Raw genomic sequence first — 9252 nt, forward strand, 5'->3', positions numbered from 1 at the left:
CTTTTCTCCACAACCATGAAAGTTAGAAATGTTTCCTTGCATGCCTCAGTTGGACATCAGTGCATGTAGGTGACACAAAATTCTAGTCCTCATCTCCAATGCGTCTCCATTGGACCTATGGTCCTGAGATGATCCTGGCCTCCTTCACTTGACTCCCCATATGTGAGGGTGAAAGGGGTGACTTTTGCACATGGTCTCTTCCATTTACCTGGAAACACTTCCCTAACTACCTCCTTTCAAGTAACTGCGCCACCTCATCAGCTTAAATAAACGTAAACCAGACCTTCCTATCCTTTATAGCTTAAAACTGACTCGACAGTACTTTCTGAATGGAGTGTATGAAGTACATTATATAAATATAATGTGGTTGTGTTGCAGCATCCGCTTCTGACTCCTACACTTGTAGTCCAGTATTTAAGGGCTCAGTCCCACATTCTGATAGCCTTGATCAGCAAGCTGTTGCATACACATCGGTCAGTTTAACTTGCCATGCAGAGATGTGTGCTCCTCTATCTAAGGGGCCCTGTCCACACTACAGAGTTTTGTTGACAAAAGTGATGTCACCACTCAAAATCACTATAATAAAAATTGGCATGTCATGTTCACACTAGTTCCCTCTGTTGGCAGAGCACGTCCACAGTTGGGGCACTATCATCGACAGTGTGAGCAATGCACTGTGGGTACCTATCCCATAGGCCAGCTCGACACCTTTTGTCGCTAGGTCTTGTGGGAAGGCAGAGCGGATCATGGCACATCTTGGGACTGAGCTCAATGTCCCATGATGCATTGTTTTCTATCCCAACATTCCAAGGGCTTCCAGCTTTCTTTCGCAGCATTTTTCAATGGCCCTTTTTTGCTGTGCACTCCAGCATCGTTGTGAAAAGGGATGGATCCCTCACTGCTCTCCTATGTTCTGATAACTGTCATGAAGACATCGCGGATGGCAGTGCAGTTAATCACAAAGTTCCTAACTGAAGAAGACCCCCCCAGTTGCCTAACATGCTATGTAATATGGATAGGAACAACTTTAATTTGCTTTTGGTATTCACAGAACAGCTGCAGACAGGGGACCCTCACTTTTGAGCTCGGAAACAAGCACTGTATGGTGAGATTGTATCATCATGCAGGTGTGGGATGATGAGAAGTGGCTACAGAACTTTCGGATGTGGAAAGCCACCTTCCTGGAATTGTGCACAGAGCTCACCCCAGCACTATGGCATAAGGACACCAGAATGAGAGCTGCCCTATCGGCAGAGAAGCTACTGGTCGATTGCGAATCAATTTGGAGTCAGGAAGTTGATCGTTGGGGCTGCATTAATGCAAGTGTGAGGGCAATTAATCACATTCTGTTACAAAGGGCTGTGACTCTGGGAAATGTGCAAGAAATAGTGGACAGCTTTGCAGAAATGAGTTTCCCTAACTGGGGAGGGGTGATAGATGGCACACATATTCCAATTTTGGCACCAGACCACCTTGTGACAGAGTACTTCAATAGGAAGGGGTACTTCTCCATTGTGTTGCAGGTGCTTGTGGATCACCATGGGCATTTCACTGACATCAATGCGGGGTGGTCCAGGAAGTTGCATGACGCATGCATGTTCAGGAACACTGGCCTGTACAGAAAGCTACAAACAGGAACTTTCTTTCCAGACCAGAGATTACACTGGAGGATCAGCCTGGTCCAGTCCACACAAGAGATCCACTTCCTGGACACTACAGTGCTAATAAACAATGGTCACATAAACACCACCCTATACCGGAAACCTACTGACCGCTATTCCTACCTGCATGCCTCCAGCTTTCACCCTGACCACACCACACGATCCATCGTCTACAGCCAAGCTCTGCGATACAACCGCATTTGCTCCAACCCCTCAGACAGAGACAAACACCTACAAGATCTCTGTCAAGCTTTCTTACAACTACAATACCCACCTGCAGAAGTAAAGAAACAGATTGATAGAGCCAGAAGAGTTCCCAGAAGTTACCTACTACAGGACAGGCCTAACAAAGAAAATAACAGAACGCCACTAGCCGTCACCTTCAGCCCCCAACTAAAACCCCTCCAACGCATTATTAAGGATCTACAACCTATCCTAAAGGATGACCCAACACTCTCACAAATCTTGGGAGACAGGCCAGTCCTTGCCTACAGACAGCCCCGCAACCTGAAGCAAATACTCACCAACAACCACATACCACACAACAGAACCACTAACCCAGGAACTTATCCTTGCAACAAAGCCCGTTGCCAACTGTGCCCACATATCTATTCAGGGGACACCATCACAGGGCCTAATAACATCAGCCACACTATCAGAGGCTCGTTCACCTGCACATCCACCAATGTGATATATGCCATCATGTGCCAGCAATGCCCCTCTGCCATGTACATTGGTCAAACTGGACAGTCTCTACGTAAAAGAATAAATGGACACAAATCAGATGTCAAGAATTATAACATTCATAAACCAGTCGGAGAACACTTCAATCTCTCTGGTCACGCGATCACAGACATGAAGGTCGCTATCTTAAAACAAAAAAACTTCAAATCCAGACTCCAGCGAGAAACTGCTGAATTGGAATTCATTTGCAAATTGGATACTATTAATTTAGGCTTAAATAGAGACTTGGAGTGGCTAAGTCATTATGCAAGATAGCCTGTTTCCTCTTGTTTTTTCCTACCCCCCCCCAGATGTTCTGGTTTAACTTGGATTTTAACTTGAAGAGTGGTCAGTTTGGATGAGCTATTACCAGCAGGAGAGTGAGTTTGTGTGTGTATGGGGGTGGGGGGGATGTGAGAACCTGGATTTATGCAGGAAATAGCCCAGCTTGATTGTCATGCACATTGTGTAAAGAGTTGTCACTTTGGATGGGCTATCACCAGCAGGAGAGTGAATTTGTGTGGGGGGGTGGAGGGTGAGAAAACCTGGATTTGTGCTGGAAATCACTTTAGATAAACTATTACCAGCAGGACAGTGGGGTGGGAATAGGTATTGTTTCATATTCTCTGTGTATATATAAAGCCTGCTGCAGTTTCCACGATATGCATCTGAGGAAGTGAGCTGTAGCTCACGAAAGCTTATGCTCTAATAAATTGGTTAGTCTCTAAGGTGCCACAAGTCCTCCTTTTCGAAATGCCCATAGTAATCCTGGGAGACCCGGCGTACCCCGTACAGCCATGGCTCATGAAACCTTACATGGGAAACCTGGACAGCAGTAAGGCACGGGTCAATAACAGGTTGAGTAGGTGAAGATGACCGTGGAATGTGCCTTTGGCAGATTAAAGGTGCGCTTGTGATGCCTTTATGGCAGGTTAGACCTCAATGAGGATAATATTCCCATGGTCATAGCTGTGTGTTGTACATTGCATAATCTTTGTGAAGCTAAGGGTGAAAGGTTTGCTCAGGGGTGGAATGTTGAGGCAGACCACTTGGCTGCTGATTTTGAGCAGCCAGATACCAGAGCTATCAGAGAGGCCTAGAGGGGGGCAATTCAAATCAGGGAGGTTTTGAGGCAACACTTTGAAAATGAGAACCAGTAATGTATATCTCAGTGATTGGTGCTGCAATGTTAAATTACATGTAGTTTTCCTAGGAAGCAATGGTGAAATTTGGGGCCTTACATTCCAGTAAGCAAATGCTTAAACTGCCTGTGTATGTATTGGTAGTGCCTGCTATCTCAATTTGTCAGAAACAAATAAAGATGAGTTACCATTCAAAAACTTTGCTTTTATTGCATGAGAACCAACACACACACATACACAAAGACGCTTGGTGGGAAAGGAGGTGCCAGGGAAGGGCAGACTTTCAGAGCTGTGTGTAGGTCCAGCTATCATTTTGAAACTTGTCTGAGGGGGTGGAGTGAAGAGGAAACCGAGAAGTCCCGGAAAGTGGAAAGGACTGTGTGGGTGGAATTTCGGGGGGTGGGCATGGAAAATAGTTCTGAATGCGCTGCAGGGGAGGGCAGGCACACATCTGCTCAGTCTGCAGCATTATTAAGGACTTCAGCACCTGTGTTTGCTCCTCCATGACTTTAATCATTCGCTCAGTAGCGTCCTCACCAAACTCCTGATTTTCTTTTCTGTGCTGCCTTTTGGCTTCCCTCCATCCCGTGCATTCCATTTTCTCTGCATTGGAGCACTGCAGGACCTCCCAGAACATGTCTTCTTTGCTCCGTCTTGGGTGCTTTCTGATCTGGTGGAGACGCTTGGCTGGTGTGTGTGGGATGTTCCTCAAGGCCACATCTGCCGAAGCACAAGGAACAATGCACAGAAGCATGATTGTTAAGTTCACGCACAACATTGAAACATTTCATTAAGATACATGTCTGGTAACATACCAATAACTTTCTCGCTGACCCTTGGCAAGCACACATCTTGGCAAACACCCAAAGTATGGTGAGTGGTGGTGGTGGGGGAGCGCTCTACATGGGGAAAAGAGCACTCTGCAAGGGTTGCATTGCGGCCAACTAGGGAATAAATTCTAAAATTCTCCCACACTGTAGCAAATATCTCACTTCTGTGGGTAAGCAGGGAAGCAAGGGCACATCTATTACACGGCTGTGGCTGCCGCCCTGGTCCCTATGCTACTCGCCTGTGTGCCGCTTTGGTCCCTGCACAAGTGATTGCCAAATGGCGTGGGAAAGTTTCCTACAATGAGGAAAGGAACAAAGCAGATCTGTCAAGGAAACTTTGGCAGAGGATTGGCGAGTACCTCCCAGAAACTTCCCTAGAAATCTCTCTGGAGGATTCCCGTGAGATCTCAGCATGTATCAATGCCCTGTTCTGCTGTACTGATTAGTTACACAAGAAAATGTCCAGGACACAGAAACACAGCCAGCCTTGTACATTTTTACTCCCTGAACCCACCTCAGCACTATACAAACCACAGCCACTTACGAGGTGTCTCCTCTCCTGCTTCTTGCTCACCTGAGAGCAACTGCGGAGACTGGCCAGACACCCCCAGAGTGGTGAACAGTTCCTGGCTGCCTGCCCCACCAGGCGACCCCATTGGGAGCTCCACATCGTCGTATAACTCCACCTCTTCAGCAATGACTTCATTCTCCAGGTTAGGTCCTCTTTCCGCCACCTCCAGGCCCGCTGAAGTATCCACCACGGGTCTCTTGGTGATGGAGGTGGGGTCCACTGAGGATAGCATCCAGCTCCTTATAGAACCAGCAGGTCTAAGGTGCAGCACCGGAGCGATGGTTCGCCTCCCTCACCTTATGGTACACCTGCCTCAGCTCCTTTATCTTCGATCTGCACTACTGTGTGTCCCAATCATAGCCCTTTTCTCACAAGCCTCAAGAAATCTGCCTGTAGGTATCAAAATTCGTACAGCTCAAGCACAGCTGGGACTGCACAGCCTCCTCTCCCCATATACTGAGCAGATCCAGCAGCTCTGTAGTGGTTCAAGCAGGTGAGCGTTTGCTGCAATAAGCCACCATGGTCACCTGGAAAGATGCAATGAGACCTCTCCACGTCAAGCCAACAGGAAATGGAATTTCAAAAATTCCCAGGGCTTCCAAGTGGGAAGGGTGAATGGTTATTTACCTGGCTGCAGGGCAGTGGAGTTCAAATTGCTGACCAGAGCGGTCAGGATGGGCATTGTGGGACACCTCCTGGCGGCCAATTAAAACAATAAAATCAAGCGTGGGAGCTACACTGGCACTTTTTCAACAACAATTTCATGCAAAAAGCCTTATGTCTGTCTTCAGGGTGGTTTTATGTTGTCACCAAAACAGGGAATTTTTGCCACCAAACATTGCATTGCAGTGTGTATGCATTCACTGTTTTATTGACAAAAGCTGCCTTTTGTCGACAAAACTCTGTAGTATAGACAAGGCCTAAGAGTGCAGGAGCCAATCCTTCGTGTGCACTTCTGATATTATTAGGCATTCTTGTGGAAAAGCATTTTCTTTTTGTGTTAAACAACAGAAGTGTGTTGAAATAACATTAAGGTCTTCCTGACATAAAGCTAGTGAAGCAGGGGAACTGAGAGGTAAAGCTGTAACTGTGTTCTTGACTCATCTTGCTGCCGCCATTGGGGTCTTAGAGAGAATTTGCATGTTATGCAGTATGAGTTGCCGTACAACCCAGGAAGGTGGAATTCCAGTCTCAACTACTTGTGGGGTATAGGATGGAGCTGCTCATGGGGCATTATAAGAAAAGCGAACCCACATATCCGGTAGTGAACTCTGAGTAGGTTTAAGGCCTGTCTTCACATGCCAAGCCCTGTGTTAGTAGAATACTTTTAAAACAGTTAAAAATCAGTTCAAGATAATGCAGACCAAATGCAGGCAATATGAATAAGGCTGTCACAGATTCTAGGGGACACCCCTTCTTGCCCCCCAGTAGGACTGCTGTGAGGGGAATGCAAGCCTCTGTGCTCTGGATCCCGAGGGTCTTTCAACCTTCTGGCACCTGACTGGAGTCCAGGCACTGCTCCAATATTGGGGTCCCAAGGTACACGCTCAGAGCACAGACCTTCTATCTGGCATCCCTCTCCAAGTATTGGAACCCACTATCCAGCTGCCTAGCCCCTCAGGGAGCAGACTGGACCCTTGGCCTTCAGAGTCCCCAGTACTAGAACACGCCCTGCTCTCAGGACTTCACCCCAAAGATGTGAAGATTCTGGTTTACATTTTAACTGCCTCTGAGGCACGCAGTGGTTGTGAAGCAGTCCACACAAACAGCCCTCCTCCCCCTTTGTACAGGATCTTTATGGTCTTTATATTTAATCATGTAAACACAGGCGAGAACAGCTCATAACAAACATTCAAACACAGTGTGCCTCACTCAGTGTTGCCAACCCCAAATGTTCAAAAATCATGAGTCAGGCTCACCAGAAATCATGAGATTGGCTTTAAAATCATGAGCTTATGTAAAAAAAATAGATTTGGTGTTCTTTTTATTTGCCTTTTGAGCCTTGAGGGTGCGCAGCAATGGGGTCACATTTTGGCACTTTCTCCACAGCCATAAGGGCTAGAAACTTACCTTTTCTTTAAGAATGAAGGTTGAAATCATTACATGTCCACTCGACTCCAGGAGCTGGGGCTTTAAGGAAAACAGTAATTATCATGAGACTAGTGACAAAACCATGAGCGTTGGTGACACCCCTTCGGAGCCTTTGCGGGGGTCATCGGTGTTCCATCAGTCAGCCAGGCATTCCTCCACCCCACTGCCTACCCTGCCCTTGCAGTAGTCTCCCTCGTTTTAATTGGGTGCTAAATGGCTTTCCCCCCATTTAACTCTCCCTCTCCCGCCCCCCCATGAGTCAATTTAGAGACTCCTGCTGCAATCACCTGCTTCTATTACTTTCCAGACCCCCTCCCTTCAGACAGCTCTCCCAGCTAAAGCAAACCTATTGTCTCAGATAGTGTTTTACTTTGAATGGACAAACAATCACTCACCACTGTCTCTGGCCTGGCAGAGACGAGATACATCCCTGGAAACTTATGGATAGGGTGACCATGCATCTCATTTTGGCCGGGACTGTCCCTTTTTTAAGTCCTGTCCCAGCCCTCCCAACTTTTTTTGGCAAAACTGGGCATTTGTCTCATTTGCTCTTGCAAACTGATCATCAGTTGGCAAAAGAAATTGGACAAATGCCCAGTTTTGCCAAAAAAGTGCGGTGCGACCCTTAGTGGTGGGTGGAGGAACGTGTGAGGGGAGGAGAGGCAAGTGCCAATGCCAGGCCTGTACGGGAGGGAGGGCTCTGGAGAGAGGTTTGGGCTGGGCCAGCCCCGCACAAGCGGGTAGCAGGAGGTCTTGGGGTGGCCCCACGTACAGGGGATCGAAGGGGGCCTCAGGCTAGCCCCGTGCAGGTGGGTGGCCAGGGGAGGGTCTCTGGCTGGTCCTGTGCATCCGGGGAGAACATGGGATCCTCAGGTCAGCCTGTGAGGTATTCCATTTTCCCTTTGGGAAAATATGGTCACCCTACTCATGGGGGGATTCATGTTCATGTAGGCTTTCCATGACAGTGTTTTCATGAAACAATTTCATTAAATCATCCACAATTCAGAAGTGGTACAAACACAACCCCCAATTTGTCACAGGGGGAAACAGTATAAAACGTGAATTCAAGGGGCAAATAGTATTAAATTTGAATTCAGAAACCATTTCCCCTTGGGTAGCCACTGAAGGACAGATTTTTAAAGCTAGTTAGGCACTTAAAGATGCAGATTGGTGGTGGCTGAGGGGTTTTCAAATGCAACTGGGGGGATGTCACGTGACTGGTAGAGAAGATGGAGGCCTGACTCCTGATCTCTTCAACCCCCATGCATGAATCCTTATCAGTTAAGGGCTCCCAGGTATCTAAATCATAACTTTCTGTCAGAAATTTACTAATCAGATGAGGGGGACACTTTTTGTAATGTTATTATGGATCCTGCTGGGAAAAACAGAAACGCCAAATGACCCAACTCCGAATCTCCAAAGAAAGGTAAGGCTGAAGAAACCAAGCAGTCTCTCACTCAGAACTTTGCAGCTATGAAGGACTTTCTAACTACCAAATTTGATCTCTCATCTCAAGATATACATGAGCTCTTTACAGATGTTGGAGAAGTCAAAGCTCGTTTGACCTATTTAGATAACAAACTACAAAAACTGCCCTAGAACTGAAGGAGGTTAAAATGGAGAATAAGTATCAGAGGGGTAGCCGTGTTAGTCTTTAAGGTGCCACTGGACTCCTCGTTGTTAAAATGGAGACTGCTTCTTTAAGGCAAAGACTAACCAGTCTTGGGGAGAAACAAGAAGATCTTAAAAACAGATTATGCAAGAATAATTTGCAGTTACTGGGGTCCTGGAAGGGCTGAAAGGAAAAAATATTATTAGCTTACTCCAGAATATATTCTCTGAGGTACTGGGATTGGATCTGGGTTTTCTTCCTCTGGATATTGAAAGGGCATATTGAGTGGCAGGGACCAGAAAGAAAGCCAATAACTCAACCCCTGACCCATCACCTTTAAATGGCTCAGGTTTTAGCTGATGTCTGCTGCTAAGAAAAAATGAATTTTTAAGTATAAGGATTTTAAATTTTCTTGTATCTAGACTTCTCTGTAAATTTAGGCAAAAAGTGAGCAGTATTTAATGGCATCAAATGAGGTGTCAGCGGATCCTGCAATCTTCATAATGAAGCTGACTAACTCTGTGAAATACTTCAATACCCCATCAGCTGCTTGGCAAGCACTACAGAAATTCAGACCAGATCTCATTAAGGGTAACAGCATGATCCTCTCATAAAGGAAAAG

This window comes from Lepidochelys olivacea, assembly GCF_965140295.1.
Source record: "Lepidochelys olivacea isolate rLepOli2 genome assembly, chromosome: 3".
Lineage (NCBI taxonomy): Eukaryota > Metazoa > Chordata > Testudines > Cheloniidae > Lepidochelys > Lepidochelys olivacea.